Source organism: Pteropus alecto, unplaced genomic scaffold, assembly GCF_000325575.1.
Source record: "Pteropus alecto unplaced genomic scaffold, ASM32557v1 scaffold76, whole genome shotgun sequence".
Lineage (NCBI taxonomy): Eukaryota > Metazoa > Chordata > Mammalia > Chiroptera > Pteropodidae > Pteropus > Pteropus alecto.
The window spans coordinates 10508485-10526041 of NW_006443138.1; the positions used below are offsets into that span (position 1 = coordinate 10508485).

The 17557-nt window shown below is 31.7% G+C and overlaps 1 long non-coding RNA gene across 1 annotated transcript in view; it reads left to right on the plus strand.

Moving 5' to 3' along the window:
- Positions 1 to 1265: 1265 nt before the first annotated feature.
- LOC112472263 overlaps positions 1266 to 17557 on the plus strand; it is a 75574-nt gene continuing 59282 nt past the window's right edge. Inside the window, exon 1 of the long non-coding RNA XR_003043595.1 lies at positions 1266 to 1388. This is a non-coding gene — a long non-coding RNA (uncharacterized LOC112472263). The remainder of the gene's footprint in view (positions 1389 to 17557) is intronic.

Consider the following 17557-nt stretch of genomic DNA (forward strand, 5'->3'; position numbering starts at 1 on the left):
ATCATTCTTTCAGTTGCTCAGACCAAAACTTTGAAATTATTCTTAATTCCTTACTTTTTCTTGCACCCCCACATCCAATATAACAGTAAACCTTATTGTTTTTACCTAGAATCTGGGCTTGGTTCATTGTTTCCTCTATTACCCTCCTTGTCCCAACAACTGTTTCCTTTTGCATTCATTGCATCTGTTGGCCACCTAAATGGTTCCCTGCCTTTGTTCTGTCTTCCATACCGCCAAAGTCCAATGTTAACACAGCAACTGGATTGATCCTTCTAAAACATAAATCATATCCTGCCACTTATCTGCCTCAAACTTTTCAATGGAAATTTACTTCATTCAGCCTAAAATCCAATTTACAATGGTTCACAGTGCTACATGCAGCCTTTTTTTTCAATATGTCTGTGACTTAATCATTCATTCACTCCCTTTCTGACTGTTTTAGCAATACTGGCCTCCCCATTAATCCTCGAACATGCTAGCAAGGCTCCCACTGTTTATTTGGCTTGGAACTATCTTTCCTCATACACATGAATGACTTGCTTTCTCCCTATTTGCAGGCTTTTACTATAATAACTTTTTAGCAATGCCTTCCCAAATCAGACTATATGAAATGGCAATAATACCTCTCTTAATGCTCTTTTTCACATAGCATTACCACTATCCTATGTACTTATTTTACTTATTTATTTGTGTTAGGTCTGTTTCTTCAAGAACCCAAGATCCCTAGAGAGCAGGTATTTTCCTATTTTGTTCACTGTTGTAGCAGCCCAACACTTAGATTAGTGCCTGTGACACAGTATATTTTCCATAAATATTTATGGAATGAATCAAGAACTGTACATTTATTTTTACAATATATCTATTTGGCAACTATTTATTGAGTAATGACTATCAGGCCCTCTTGACACTGTGATCTAGACCTCCCACACAGGTTGCCCTCCTTTCTCTCACTCACACTCTTCCAGTTCCCCACATCCCAGAAAGTTGCTTCTTGCTTACTTGGTGATGCTGAACCATCTGCAGTCCAAGAAAACCTCCAAACTTCTGCCTCCTCCTGTGAGTTACAAATAGACCTTATCCTTGGATATGCTGAAAGAAATTCCTAAGCCCTAGGAGCTACTCCTGCCTAGGGTCAGCTAACTGAAACTTAGATAACTTTCATGTCCCTGTAAATGCTCTTCTTGACCAGAAATGCTATAAACTCTTAAGTGAAGTTTATTTGTGTCACCTAAATTGTCTTCTTTAATCACGTTTAACAGATTTTGTAATGAGAAATGGAATCCAAAGCTGACAAAGGGCCTATGGGACAGAGACACACCAGTGAGGTGCCTGTAAGTTCTGCTGAACTGTAAATTTCCTCTTCCTCTCATTGGGACCGAGGGCCATAGGTAAGTCACTCTGATTTGAGCTCTACTCCCTTGCATGAAGCTCTTCAATCCAAAAAAATTTTATTGAAAAAAAATGAATATCTTGCTCCCAGAAAAATTCTGAGGCCATGGAAAGCTTCCAGAGTTTATTAAAATTCCCTGAAAGGTTCTGAGTCTTGGAAAGTTTTGGGAGATTTGTGAAAATATAAAAAATATGATATAATATAGATTATTTTGTGTGTGTGTGTGTGTGTGTGTATGTGTGTGTGTGTGTGTGTGTGTGTGTGTGTGTTAAAATTAAAATGTCAATGAAATGAACTAAGAACAAATGCTCTATCAGGTTGAGGAAGTACTCTTCAATTTCGAGTTTAAGAGTATTTTTTATTTGGAATGTATCTTGAATATTGTCAGATTTTCTGTTTATTAAGATGATCATATCTTCTTATTTTAGTTCGTTAATATAGTTAATTACATCAGTTGACTTTTGAATGTTAAAGCAACCTTGTATTCCTGGGGTAAAACCTAATTGAGTAGAATTCATTATCCTTTTTTATTGTTGGAATATATTTGCTAGAATTTTGTATGTAATTTTTGTATCTATGTTCATGTTGGTCTGTAGTTTAATTGTAATATGTTTGACTACTTTTGGTGTCAGAATAATTCTGTTCTCATAATATAAATTGAGAAGTATTCTGTCCTCCTAAATTATCTGTAAAAGTTTGTGTGGAATTGCTATTTATTCTTTTGTAGCTATTCGATAGAATTTAATAGTTGAATAAACAAGGCTGGGAATTTTCTTTGAGGGTTAATATTTTCAATGCAAATTCAATTCCTTAAAAGATAGAGCTATTTAGATTTCCTATAACTTCTTTTGTAAGCTGTGGTACTTCTGTCTTTAAAATTTTTTCTTTCATTTTGTCTAAGTTGTTAAATTTGTTGTTCAAAATTATTAATAATATCTCTTAAAATTCTTTTAATATTTGTAGAATCTAAAATGATGTAAACCTTCTCATTCCAGATGTTGTTAATTTGTGTCTTTTTCCCCCCTGATCATCTTGGCTGGAATTTTATTAATTTTATTGATCTTCTCAAAGAGCTGCTTCTTGATTTCACTGATTGTCTCTATTGCTTTATTTCATTTTTTCATTGATTTTTAGTTTGATCTTTATTATTTAACTTATTACTATAACTTTAATTTGATTACTTTTCTGTTTCTTAAGGTAGAAGCAGAAATCATGTATTGAGACCTTTCTTCTTTTCTTATATAGGCATTTAGTGCTATAAAACACCAAGCACTGCTTTAGCTATGTTAAAAGATAAACTGAGGCATCCAAATTTTCAAGACTTTATTTGAATAAACATCAATTATGTTGGGGCAGCATCAAACTGAAAGTGGTTAGAAGTACTCCTCTGACAGGAGCTGGGGAAAGGCTTTTATAGAGCAGACACAAAAGTAAAGCAAGAACATTATTGGATTTGGCTATAGCTTAAGCAGTTGCCTCCCTTGGGACAGCCTAGTTGGCTATTCGTGATTTGTTGTTCCTTAATTTTGTTTTTTGGAATACAAGTGCATTTGCAGGGCTTTATTCTAGCTTAGGTTTCTGTGTGCTTTCATCGGCTACCAGGGCATTAGAACCACCTCAATCTAATAGGCTCCTTGTTTAATTATTTTAACAGCTACATCCACAGTTTTTGATATGTGTGTTTTTATTTTCCTTCAGTTCAAAATATTTTCTAGGGTCACTTTGAATTTCTTCTTTGAACTTGTAGATTGTTTAGAATTATTTTATTGAGGCTCTAAATATTTAGGGAATTTCCAGACATCTATATATTTAGATATACTGATTTCATTTTCGTGAAGTTTAAAATAACTTCTATGTTCCTTAGGGATTTTTTTCTTTTTCACATATGTATTGTTTAGAAGTTATTTCAATCCCTTGAAATGTGTTGAGACTCATACTCATTTTATGGGTTAGCATATGATCTATTTTGGTTAATGCACTACGTGGATTTGAAAATGTTCATGCTGCTTTTGTAGTACCTAATGTTCTATAAATATCAATTAAGTCAATATGTCGATAGTGTTTTTCAGATAATTTATATTGTGATTAATTTTTAAAATATATTAATTCTGTTAAATCCTGAAAGGTGAGTTTAACTGCCTATAATTATGATTGTAAAAATGTTTATTTTTCCTTTAATTCTCTCAAATTTTGCTTCATGTATATATTAACAAACGCATTAATAATTTTTATGTCTTCCTAATAAATCAATGAATCATTACCATTTTTGATGATTTTTTTTTTCTTTCCTGGTGACCCAGGTTACTTTTTTTATCATTTTCCTCCAGCCTTGAGAACCTCGTTTAGTATCTCTCATAGTGCAGGTTTCTTGCTAATCACTCCTGTTATCTTTATTTTGTCTGAAAATGTCTTTATTTTGTCTTCATTATTTAAGAGTGTTTTCATGGAATATAGAAAAGTTAGTTGATTATTTTTCCCCAATATTTTAAAGTATATCAGCCTCCATATTTTCTGATGAGATTCAGCAGTCATTCAAGTGATCATTCCTCTGTATGTAAACTGTCATTTTTGTCTGGCTGCTTTTAAGTTATTTATTTCATGGTTGGAGAAATACTAAGCTTGGATGCTGGAAAACAAGATCTCTTCCACTTACTAGTTATAAAATGACTTTGGGAAAATAACTTAGAGTATGTGAATTTCAGTTTAATTATCTGTGAAATGAGAAGAAAAAAGAATGGGGCTTCAATTAGGAGAGTGATTAAAGGATCACAAATATCATTCTGAAGTTTTTGATTTTGTGGTTAAGTTCAATTTAGACATATTTTATGTACACATGCACACATATGTAAATATAATACAGATAGAGAGATCATTTATATTGAACTTGATTTTGATTTGCATTTTATACATAAAAATATGAAACAATTGCTCTTGATTTTGACCATTTGCATAGCTAATTCAATGTAGTGTTCATTCCACTTAACTTCTAGTTGAATTTTAAGTGTTCTGGGGATTAATTCTATCCTACTGTGAATCTTCAGGTATAGGTTATAAAATATAAATGAAAAAACAATCTTCTAGCAACCTCTCAACAAGTATACAAACAAGTTCTTAAAAAGATAATTTATTGACTCTTTATTTTTGGTATTAACATTGTTGTTACAGATATACCCGCTGCATAAATTCCCTCAAGTTCTATAAAAATATGGCATTTAGTAGAAGTTTGAGTAAAAAGTCACTGGTTAATTATTTGATTTTGAGCATTATAGATGTATTTCTTATATATTTTTATAGCATGTTCTTTAGCTTTGCATCCTCAAGTCGCCAGCAAATAAAGGTGGCAATCAGCAAAGGCAACTGTCAAAATAAATAGCTATTTGTTTTTATTTTCTTTATTTTAATTTTAATTTTATTTTTCTTTATTTTAATTTCTTTATTAATATCCTACTTTCCCTCCGTTTCTAAGATTTTTTTCATTCTTTCTTTTCTCTCTTTCTTCTTTCCTTCATTCCTTTCTTCCTTCTTTCCTTCTTCCATTCTTTCTTCTGTTCTTCCTTTCTTCCTCCTTCTTTCCTTTCTTCTTTCCTTTCTATCTTCCTTCCTTTCTTTTTTCCTTCCTTCTTTCCTTCCTTATCTTTCTTTCACTTTTTTCTCTCTCTTTCTCTCCCTCCCTCCCTATCTCCCTTCCTTTCTTCCTTCTTTTCTTTCTTTGCCATTATTTAATGGTAGTTCCTGTAGCTCCTGCTGTAAATTAAAACTCACCCCTTTCAGCATTGACATGATTGATATGAGTGACTCACAATAAATAAGCCTTAATACGTTGTGTTTCCCACATGATTTACTATATAGTTCTTGCAAACTGTTGATAAGACTAGTCATACATTTTAGATGTAGATCTTCCTTTGAAATTTTGTTACATAAATGTCATCTAGGACAGGTCTGAGAAATTTCAAACTGCGAAAAAAAAATTCCACACAATGTTGGCCAGTATATTCATGTAAATTATCTTATATATCTGCTGTGAGCCTCAATTTCCCTATCTGTAGAATAAGAAAATCGTAGGATATATCACATATATTTGATAGGAGTAAATAATACCTACAGTGCCAGTTATAATACCTGAAATAAATTAAGAATTAAAAATGTTCATTTGTTTCAGTCTGTTCTGTGAAAAAATTATCAAGTAATAAATAAAGTAATAAATAAAGTAATAAATAAAGTCAGCAATATGTTTGATTTTAAGCTACTTGGACAAATATTTAGAAATGCATTTTATATAGTAATAAGGTTAGGAAAAAATTAATTAAAATATTGTATTTACAATTGGCAATGTAAATATATGAAATGCCCTATAATGAGCTTTTTTAGAACATGAATATGAAGAGACATGCAGAGATGACTTTTTGAATAAGTGGAAATGTATAAACTGTATTTGGATATGAGTATTGAATATTTTTAAATATAATTTTACTAAATTAATATTTTAAATAATACAACTTTACTTTTTGAACTAGAGAAACTGTTCCTAAAGTTGATGTGAAAAGAGAAATATCCAAAATTAGTCAAAAAACTTTGTAAAAAACTACAGGGATTAAGATGGTGGCTGAGGAATTATTTCAGCTAGATATCAACTGATAAAGCTCCAGTTAATAAAATGAGTTATTGGTGCATAAGTAGGCTGACATCAATGGACCATAATAGAGAATCCAGAAATAACCTCCCAAACATAAATTGATTTAATCTATGGAAACTAGTGAGAAAAACATGGATTTATAAACATACGATGGTAAGAAATTGACTAGCTATTTAAGTAAATATGGATTCCTACTATATATCCTATTAAAAATTAATCCCAGAAGCATCAATTTAATACATGTAAAAGTGAATTACATAAATATTAGGAGAAATTTAAGTTTTCTTTCACATCTTTTACTGGAACAGACTTTTCTAAGGATGCATAGAATCTATAAAACACACACACACACACACAACCCAAAAAAATCAAAAAATGGGGGAAAATGAAGGGGAGAAAATCTTTAATAAACCAAATAGAAAAAATATTTGCAGTACACAATAGACAAATAGATCATTTAGTTTATGTATTAACAGCCACTTTACTTTTTTCTGTTTTAGTGAGTTTAATAACTACCATAATTATTAAGATTTATTTTAATTATAGTTGGCACAGTATTTTATTAGTTTCAGGTTTACAACATAGTGATTCAACATGTCTATACCTCATGAAGTGATTGCCACAAGTTTAGTAACTATCTGGCACTGTACAGTTATTACAATAGTACTGACTATATTCTCTGTACTCTATATTACATCTTCATGAATTATTTTATAACTAGATGTTTGTACTTATTAATTCCCTTCCACTTTTCCAACCATCTCTTCTTCACTCTCCCTTTGGGCAATTATCGGTTTATTTTCTGTATCTATAAGTTTGTTTCTGTTAAAACCACCACTTTAAATCAATAGGAAATAGAAATAATACCTTATTGGAAAAAATAGGCAAAGATATAAGTTGATCTCTGTAGTGGAAAAAATTAGAATATTCATTTATATATGCAAATATGCTTACTATTACTTAATTTAAAATGCAAATTAAAACAAACATGAGAAAACACTTTTCTAATGTGTGACAAAACTATGGTTGGTAAGAATAAAGGGAAATGTGTATCCTTATACAATAGGAGCTGCTGAGAATCTTAACATATTAAAATTTATTAAATATCTAAACTATTTAAAATTCTAAATTATTGTATATTGTAAAGGCTTTGGAATGTGAATGGAGGAATCAGGTAGAGGAGGGTCAAAAATAGTAAAATCAATAATTAAAACAAAAAAACTCAAAGTAAGAGTTTAAATAATATCTTTATTGTTCAAGCAATATTTTTTTAAATAATTAAAATAGTGAAAAAGAATGTCACAGAGTATGAGAAAATTAATCCTGATCTTAAAAGACAGAATTTTTTTTTTTCAGGTTGACAGACAATTAAAAACATGGAAGACAGAGCTAGCTTAAGTTGGAAGCAGGAAACATTAAAAATTCCTATTTGTAAAAAGAACTTCCATAAAAGGAGGAGAAGTGAATAATAAGGTTAGAAATATTGGCATAATACTGATTATAATTAGTCCTGGGCTAATTAAGGAATTTGAAATTTATCTTAAATATAATGGAATTCTAATAAAAGTATTTTTGAAAGATCACGGTGAGATCGCATGAAGGATGGTTTTACAATGGAAGAAAGATGAATTATTCTGTTTTGGAGAAAATAAAGGAGAGAAATTGTATCTAGTGGTAGTGAGGATGGAGAATGAGGTTAAATTTGGGTTTCTAGGAGATGAAATGACCAGGCCTTAGTGAGGAATTGAAATGTGGAATGAGAAAGCAGTTTCTTAAGGATCTCATGAGGGTAACTTCTTAATGATCTCATCAATATTGAAGCAATCACGGAGATAGAAACTCAAGATGAAGACCAGTTTGGCAGAGAAAAAATGGAACTGGGGAAATTATGTAATTAATTATGGGAATAATGACACTGAGATTCCTGTGGAACAATCTGGTGCCAGTGTCCACCAGGAAGATGAAACTAAGAATCTTTAGCTCAGAAACAGAGTCTAGGCTTGTGAATAAAATATGGAAGCATCCAACCTACAATGGAATTTGAAATCATGGAAAATAAATCACTAACAGAAAGTATGCAGAGTGAGAAGAGTGATGAAAGTGGACAGAAACTCAGGTCCTACTGCAACGTAAGGGATTGCATGCGTGAAAAGGAGCTGGTGTTGAGGTTGTGGGGAGGGACCATAATGGTTAAATGCTTGAGTTGAGTCAGTCACGCTTTGTGGGATTTACTTTGCATCTTTGTTTCTTACTAACATAATTATTTTGTGGCAAGTTAGTTTCCTCTGTGTAATAAAATACTCACTGAATAGTGTTATTCAGAAAATTAAAGGAAAAAGTACATTTGGAGTACTCACTAGAGTATTCCAAAATTGTAAGTACCTAATTTGTTGTAACTTTGAAGCTATAAGGAGAAAAAGAAGATTGCAGAAGTGCAAGGAGTGTCAAGGAAACCATGAGAGTATACACTATTTAAAAATGTCCCATTTCTTGTGGTTGTGAAAACCAGATGGACAGTGGAAAGAAAAAATAGAGTGCATTTTATTTAGCTTGTCTCTCAGGAGCAGCCAATGTTTCCACTCCAAAGACAGATGATTGCAAAGAAAATGAGGCAGCTTCTAATAACAGTGATTATAATCTTATTAGTGAGTATTCTTATATAGGGAAAATTCTTTCTTCCCTTGTGCAGACATATATTCTTCTACTTTATTCACAGTGTAATTTTTTCAACAAATGAACATTTGTGACTTGTGGGCATTCACCCAGAAAAAGCTTAAGGACACTTCTCATAACTATACATTGTAAAATCATGATTAACACTTGAAGTAAAGACATAGTTATTGTCATTAATGAATATACTAACAGTAGGTGAACTACACTGGAGGAGATCCACTTTGGTCAAATTAGTAATACAAAGAATATTCATACATTTCTAGAGACAGGTGAGAATTATCTTGGCAGGTTTACACTAGTTATTATAACAGCAAATATAATTGCTATACAAAGAAATTATTCATATGTTTAATTATAAATTGTAAAAAATGACACATTCAAGTTGATAATTGACAATCAGTGAAGTGCAGAGCTATGTATGTTATCTCACTTTAGTGAACTTTTAAATTTCATGATAAAAATCTATAATTGTAAACATCAGGCACAAAAAAAACGAGCAAATAGTAAGAGAACCTAAAAAACTATTGTAATTACTATAATTTAAATGTCAAAGGAAAGCATATTTTCTGGTAAAATCTCAATGTTCATTTTAACAGAGATGCAGCTGAAGAATAGTTTTCTAGTATTTAATAGAATTTAGCATGGATTTCAAAATAAATGATAGACACATTGCTAAAATATTTAATTTTAATAAACTTTTAACATTCTACCATTCAGATATTTAATGAACTAATTTCCTGAAATTTTATTGACATTAAGATAATATTTTAAAAGAACAACGTTAAAATTTAATTTTTAAACGTATTTTTCTTTAACACTTACAAGAATGCTGGGAATACTTAAGAATGCTGGGAATCAGTGACTCATTAAATCCACTTCCAGTAGTGTATTCTACAGAAATAATCTAAATTGATGTATCCTTTTTCAAAAGATGTTCACCATAACATTATATAAAAGCAAACAAACAAACAAACAAAAATGTTTAATTCTATATGCTGGAAAATTATGAGATAATAAAACTATTTGTAAAGAAATTTAAATAACAGAAATCTTAAATGTTAACCACTATAAATTTTTACATTCTTTAGGTACTCAAATTTAAATAATAACAGAGAACTAAATACCCATAATCTACATGAACTCCAAATATTAACTGATTTAATCTTTACAATGACCTTTGAGTGGATAACATCACTATTTTATTCCCCAGTGACCTTATGAGTTTCTATTATTACTGTAGCCATTTAAAAAAAAAGAATCTGAGATGAAGAAGTTCTTGCTCTTTGTCACACTTTTACGTAATAGAGTCAGATTTAAATCAATCTGCCCCAGAGTCAGTGCTATGAACCATTAAATTCCAGTAGAAATGTGTAGCGAAAGGAAAGACTGAAAAGAAATATCCAATACCTAGAGCGTGAGCAATAGTTCATCTCAGCTCTCAAAGGTTTTATTAGTTGTCCTTATTCTCTCCCCTCCATATGAATCTCTCCATTTCTGCTAATTCATTCTCCATTATCAAGCATCTTGTAAAAGAAAAATAAATAAATCAAAAACTAAACAAAAACATTTACATTTTAATTCTACCTGCTTCAGCAAAACCCTTAGAAGAACTTCAGATGTCTACTCACATCTCATTTGCTCTTCAGTCCTCGGAAGAATATGTACTGTGTCAAGTTAGCTAAAGTTAGCTAAACTGGAACTAGTTTCCCTGAATTTCTTCCCTGCATAGTTCTGGTTTGCCGGGGTCACAAGAGACATTGTAAGCAGGACTTAGAAGGTGAGAAGTGAAGTCACGCTCTTTTTTACTATAGAAAGGGCAGAGGAGGGGATAAGGTGCTGCTGCAGCTCTGGCAAGTTGTTGTTTACCCGGTGGCTCACCTGGTTGGCATGCACTGCAACTAGACCACAGCAACTCCAGCTGCTGCTCCATCTCCTCCTTAAGGATCTTAGACTCCTCAGTCTTGAGTGTTCTAAGTTCACTGACAAAAGCCACCAGCTGGTACTGCCAGACACTCCTACCCTCAAAGCTGGAGGCTTGGAGGCGATAGGGGAACGAATGTCAGTTCCAGCCCATGCTCATAGAGTCCATTTATTCTTGGATTATCTAGTCTTTCCTTCTTTCCCCACTTCACGTCAATCTTCCCTTAGAAATTGACTGCCAGGCTGACTTCCGGCCACAGCTCTGCACACAGATAGCATAATGAGTCGCACAATTGTTTAAGGTTGCATCCCTAGGATAAATTATTTATCTAAGTGGTTCATTCTGTTTTTCTGATCAAACCCTAAGTGAAACACATCCCTCCAAAAATGAATTTTATTTCTACCCGTGCTAATAAAACATTTCAAGTACCACTCATCCAATACCATTTCTTTCCAGAATTCAGCATATTTCAAATATTATCTTCTCATGTTTACAGTCAATTCCCAGGATTTTCTTCAAACATACATCTTTTCTTTATTTTCCTTTGCTGGCTTCTTTTTCCCCCCACTTTCTAAATACTGGAGTATTTCAAGACCAAATTCTCGTTTCTGTCTCAACCACATCTAGGTAGATTCATGCATCCACTTCTCTATGCTGATGACTCCCCCACCCTACCAGATCCTTTGAACTATAGACTTACGTGACTAAATGGCCTTCTAGATATTTATACTTTCAGGATGAATTGCATCCCCAAATATGCTGTATAAAGAAAAATACTTGACTCCTTCCCTTCTTCTCCCCCAAATGCTGTCTTGATCACATCTTCTCTATTTCAACAAATGCCACTCATTTACTTTAGCCACTTACCTGGGAGTTTTTCTTGATCATTTTGTGTTTTTATAGCTTTAGGTGCCATTCTATCAGATATGAAAAATGTCTTTGGATTAAAACAGAGTAGATGCCAAAAAGCTGTTCTTTGAGGTCATTAAACCTGAATAAAAATGCCACTAATATTGACTTTCTAAGAGAGAAGTTTGGTGTATATTTATAAAAAAACCAAACTGACAAGTTGCTAGAACTTTATTTATATATGTTTGTCTTATCAATGAACATATAAAGCTGAAATATAAAAATACTAAGATATTTTGTTTAGTGGGAAAGGATATTACTTCCTGCCTTAAATCTATTGTCTACGTATACATGAGATCTAGTAAGTCACTTTACCTCTCAAAATCAGGTTTCTCGTCTGTAAAATGGAGGAAATAATATTTTCCTTAGCGTAAGTCACTGATCTGTTGTGAAAGTTATATAAAACTATTTATAAGACAGTAGTTATTAAATGATAAAACCCATGTTATGTTTTGTTATAATGCTGCTAAATGAAAGCTAAAGTCAGTATCATTTCCATTGTTCATCTGTGTCTTAAAATTGTATTTTTATTAACACTTCTAGTTTTCTATGTTAAAAATCTGGTGTCAACTTCTGCACATTTCTAGATAGCCCAAATAGTTTTCTAGCCCCTCAAGTCTTGTTTCCAACATCCTTAGATGAATGGCTGCCCAAGACTTAAAGACGTGAAAAGACTGAACCACTAGTAAATACACAATGGAAATAATTTTCTATTATTTAATGCCCAAAGAAAAAATGCAACTGAGATCGTAGAGCATAGCCTTACATTATGTTATAAAGTATAATGTAACAACCACCATTTGAGGTGGGGTAGTAGTCAGAATGCTTATTGGAGACACTTCTCCTAAGGAGAAAGCCCATCTTTGAATGACAGACAACAAGAACCAGTTTATTCACATTTGTTTTCATAAACCCATTACTTTGCCTGAGCACACTACTCAATCTCAATGCAGACTTTCTTTCCTAATTGTGGATGAATTTACCAGCATAAAACCTAGCTCTAAATGTGATGTTCTGAGAATATGCTAAAAGCCACAATCATAATAACATCAGTGAATGCATCTCCTCTGCACTTGTTGTATGGTAACCACTTTATATACAGTTCTTAATTTCATCTTTACAAAATCCTGTGGGGCAGATCCCATCATTATTTGCAAATACAGGGGGCAAAACTCAGGCAAACCATTTTGTATGAAGAAATAACTTCATACAGGTTATGAAAGTGGAAGTCCTACTTTTTTTTCCATGTTGCACATTTATATATATATGCACACACACGTGCGTGCACACACACACACACACACACACACACACACACACATATATACCACATTTTTTATACAAATTGTTTTATAAGTCAGAATCACTGTAGTTAAATAAATTATATCGTTTTATTATGGTTTCTCTAAAACAGAGAAAAGAAGAACAGAACAAGGACACTACGTTAGATTGAAAAAAAAAATAATGTCAAAATGGTTAATGTAATTCACCAGTTCAATAAACTGGATTACATTTTAGTAGGACAAAAGATCAACGAAAGGCTATTTATATTCATTGGCTGAAGGATGAAACAGCAACCAGGTAATGCTCTTCCTATCTTTAGGCTCATTAGCTGTGGCTATTATATTTGTTGGGCACCATAACATCCAGATGTTTCTGAACAGCTCAGCTGATTTTTCCCCCATACACAGATTAAATAGTAACAGATAGCAAGTGAAAAAATTCAATCACTAGTCAAGGTATGAGGCTTATTGCTATCTTTTGCCTCTCTATATTTTTAAAAATATTGATATCTTCATAAGACAAGCTTTAAGGACACAGGCCACTTCTCTTAAGAATGAGTATGGTATAAGAATTAGGAATGCCATACATTTTTTTATTTGCATAATGTCCTCATCTATTCACTCTACAGAGTTGGATGATGTAGTATTTTGCTCTCTCACTCTGATTATTCCTTAAGCAAATTCAATAGTGAAGACTCTAATAACATTATTTTCTCATTAACTTGTCCTTTCTTGGTTCTACATAGTCAGTATCACTTCCCTGAAGAGAATATTACAGGTGTTCTGCAGAGGATGTATATGGGAGATTGAGTTATCGTATTTCAGCTTATACATCATCTAATTGAATAATAGACACATTATTTTTATTTTTCTAATAAAAATCACACATATACATATATATTAATAATACTGAAAAGTCAAAATACATATAAAAGAAGTAAAACTAAGGTACATTTCCAATATACAATTATACCACTGTACTGCTGTAATGGATAGTCAACAATATTACATTTCTTTTTGTTGGTAGTAGTAATTTATAGTATTGCATTCTCTTTTTTTTTTTTAATCATTCAAAACACAATTGTGGTTTTGATAGATTTTAGAGATAAGGTAAATGTATTATTAAAGACCTTCCTTATTGTGTATGTATGTGTATGTGTGCATTTGTGTATATTTGAAGCAGATGGTATTAACTCTGTCTTCTCTTTATATAATATATTTATATTTTAACCAAAATATAGATCTATCATAAAATCCTCAACATGACATTAAGCACTGATTAACTGCCTGATTACAAATGCCACTCTAGTAGCTACTAAACAATGAGAATTGATTGTAAGGTAGTTTATCCCCTGAGACTTTGCAAGCTATGGCAGACACCTCTCTCTGGATACACGCATATATCAAAAAAACATAGGGAGTTAGAATAAACACATCAAATCACGAATAGCTTGTGAAGTATCTCCAGAATAAAGCAGTCAAAGGCACATGCATGTCAGTACATTTTATAGTCAGGGATCAAGACAAGTACATAATTAAGATGAAGATCAAGGAGAGTAGCTGTGGGAGCCTGATGTCCTGACTTAGACGATGATTTACTAATTTAATTATTTCAGAATCTTCTCAGGAAAACAGGGGTGTCTGCTCCATAATAGATGTTATTCTCAGATGTGCCACTGGGTATTTGCTGACATACACAAATAATTATACCCCATTTGGTTTAAAAATATGTCAGGATATGGGATGGTAGATTCAAGTAAATGCCTTTAGATTTCCTTTGCTTAATTAGAAAATTTGCATAAATTGTCTCTCTTTTTTTAAAAAAAAGCTCTGGCAGTCAGAGCCAAGCTCACTGGACTGAGGAACACTGACTTTCTCTAAGATATTTAATGTCAGAAACATGTAAAAATATAGAGTTGCAAAACCTTGGTACTTGTCATAATCTTCAACCTAGATTTTAAAAACAAATAGTATCATGCACTAAATAAAAATTATTGTTTTATCTTTGATTAGAAAAGAGCATATAATGGTAAGCTTTTATAAGTATATATACCTAGGTATAAACATCTGTATTCTGCAAACTTTAACACATTGAAGATTGTTTTCCATCTCAAAATTAGAAAGAATATTTAGATGCTTTCGCCAATCATATCTTTGTTATGCAAATTAATGCAAAAAGTGAAAGATTCAAAGATTTCTCAACAAAAATTACAGTTTCCTCTAAAGGAGATTATAATTTCCTAATGTCTTTATTTCACTCTAATTCCACTTTTACTTTCTTTTAGAGCATGCAATGCTTAATTTTCTTCTCTCTCTCTCTTAGAAAACACATTGTCAAAATAGGTTTTATTTCAGCTGGTCATTATAAAAACAAAAGAAGAATAACAAGAAAGATTAAGCTCATACTCAGTTAAATAAATCTAAAATTGTGCAGAGAACAAGACTATTTCCCATTATATTGTTGTTGTTTTTTTCCCTTAAATACTAATTGACTTTACCTGTGCTTTTTCAGTGATCACTTTAGTAACATTTGAGAGAACAGTTCTTTCAAAATGCCATCCTCTTTAAAATAGCAAATGTCTTGTCTTTTCTCAAATTCTTTTTTTTTTTTTGTAAATTTTATCAGGAATCTGTAACTGCAACAATAAATGGATTAATGCAGACTGAAAATTAATTAAATTGGTTTATTCATGTAAGATATATCATTAAATGTTTTGTTCCTAATAAAGAACACAATCTTAGCATCAGATTAACAGAAATAATAATGGGCAGAGTGACTTTATAAGACAAGCCAGCACTTCTGGCTTAGTTTCTTACTACTTTTATAGTCTTGAGCTACCTCCGGAAATGGACCCCTCATGGTAACCATAGGAACAATGTCCACTGTGATTTCTCGAAGTGAAAGAGCAGCTAGTGCCAAAAGACATATATGTGAAAATATATGAACATAATTACATACTAATTATTATATATGATATCTCACATTGTATATTAGCTTTTAATGTCCTCTGTGCCTGAATGAAGAATTAGATCTGTGACCTTTCCTCTACAGATGATTCTGATAGATGATATTGAAAGCAAATTCTGGGAATCTGGGGGAAAGAAAACTAATGAAGGCAATAAAACTTTTTAATTTTATTCATGATGGAGTTTGTGAGTTTAAAGCTTTTTTGTAAATCCTATCTTAGTTCAGCTGCTTCAAGTGTATCTGTTAGCAGATGAAAACTTACCTAGTGATTTTTGCTTCTGTAAGCTGGCACTCCATTTTAGAACCCCTTTTCAATATTCCCTGTGCCCGTAAACAGTAAGAAGAAAGAGTAAATACCTTGAAAATAATATGCTAGACAAAGTAGTTTATAAATATTTCCGTTATGTAATTTGTTAATATTTGAATTAAATTTAATGATTCACTATATTTTTCTTTTCTATGTACTTATTCCATACATTAAAATTCTATGCTTTCTTCAAAAAAGAAGATATATCTATCTTTAAGATCTGAAAGTAATTTTTCTTGCTTATTATACAATTTCATAACATTTAATGTATATACTATAAATTAATAATTCATAAATTAAAATTTTTTGAAGCATAAGAATTTATGCTTCATATAAACTTTATATCAATAAAGAAGAGAGAAAACTTTATATCAATAAAGAAGAGAGAAAGAATTATGGAGTATGCATATCAGATTACATACATGCAGACAGTCTGTCAGAGACTGAAAGTGTGGACAAAAATCCACTTAAACTTATATAGTAAAATTGAAAAGGAAAAGTAAAACTTTTATTATTTCCATGAGAGACCAATGATTACACTTTGTAAGAGATCCCTAGGTAAACTTTTGAGCTATGTGTTTAAGTTCCAGGGGTCAAAAAAGCCCTATCTTACATCGTAAAATCAAAAGATTGGGCCTATTATGTTTTCAAGGAAACATTTTAAAATATAGAAGGAGAGAAGCTTCCATAATCCTCCACTTAATTAAATAATATCTTGGGACACCATATGCAGATGTCTTTCTCCAGAAATCTTCCGTTTATCAAATTATAATAAATATATACTGGCTTCCTCTGTTATCTCAAAGTAGAGCATTCCTATGAAACCCCTTTGTAAGCCTAAATGGCATAAAGCAAAGAAGCAATTATCATTACAGTACTTTATATGAAAAACTTTCTTAGCATTTCAGACCCCCCCAAAAACTTACCAAATTATATCAAATAATGTATAAAACCTAAAATAACACTAACATACAGTAAAAGCAGAAATATGATAAGTAAACAGCTTATATAAAGTAGAACTAATTATGTATAGTGTAGTGCCACTTATTAAAAAGACTCATTGATTTCCTCTTAAGTATAAGATAACAGAACATCACATTTTGTACAACCATCAATTCACTCAAGCAGTAGATCTTCTATTTTATTCATTACTGGATGCTTACTAAAAGAGACCACTTTGTTACTAGCAGAACCAATAGTAACTTCGGTGGTTTTCAAGATTCTTTCTGCATGTTAATAGCATGAATGATGGATGCAGGCATGTTTGACTCTCACGCAATGTCTTTATTTCATTAACCAAGATTGAAACATTTAATTATGTCCAGTTTTATGCTAAATGTAACACCCTTATGAGCTCTCTTAGGCTTTCCTAATATCTTAGGACACATCTTGCTAATAGATGCACAAAATAAATTGAGATAAATACAAATGTTCACAAGCACAGTTTAAAGCTATAGCAGCTTGATGCTGAGA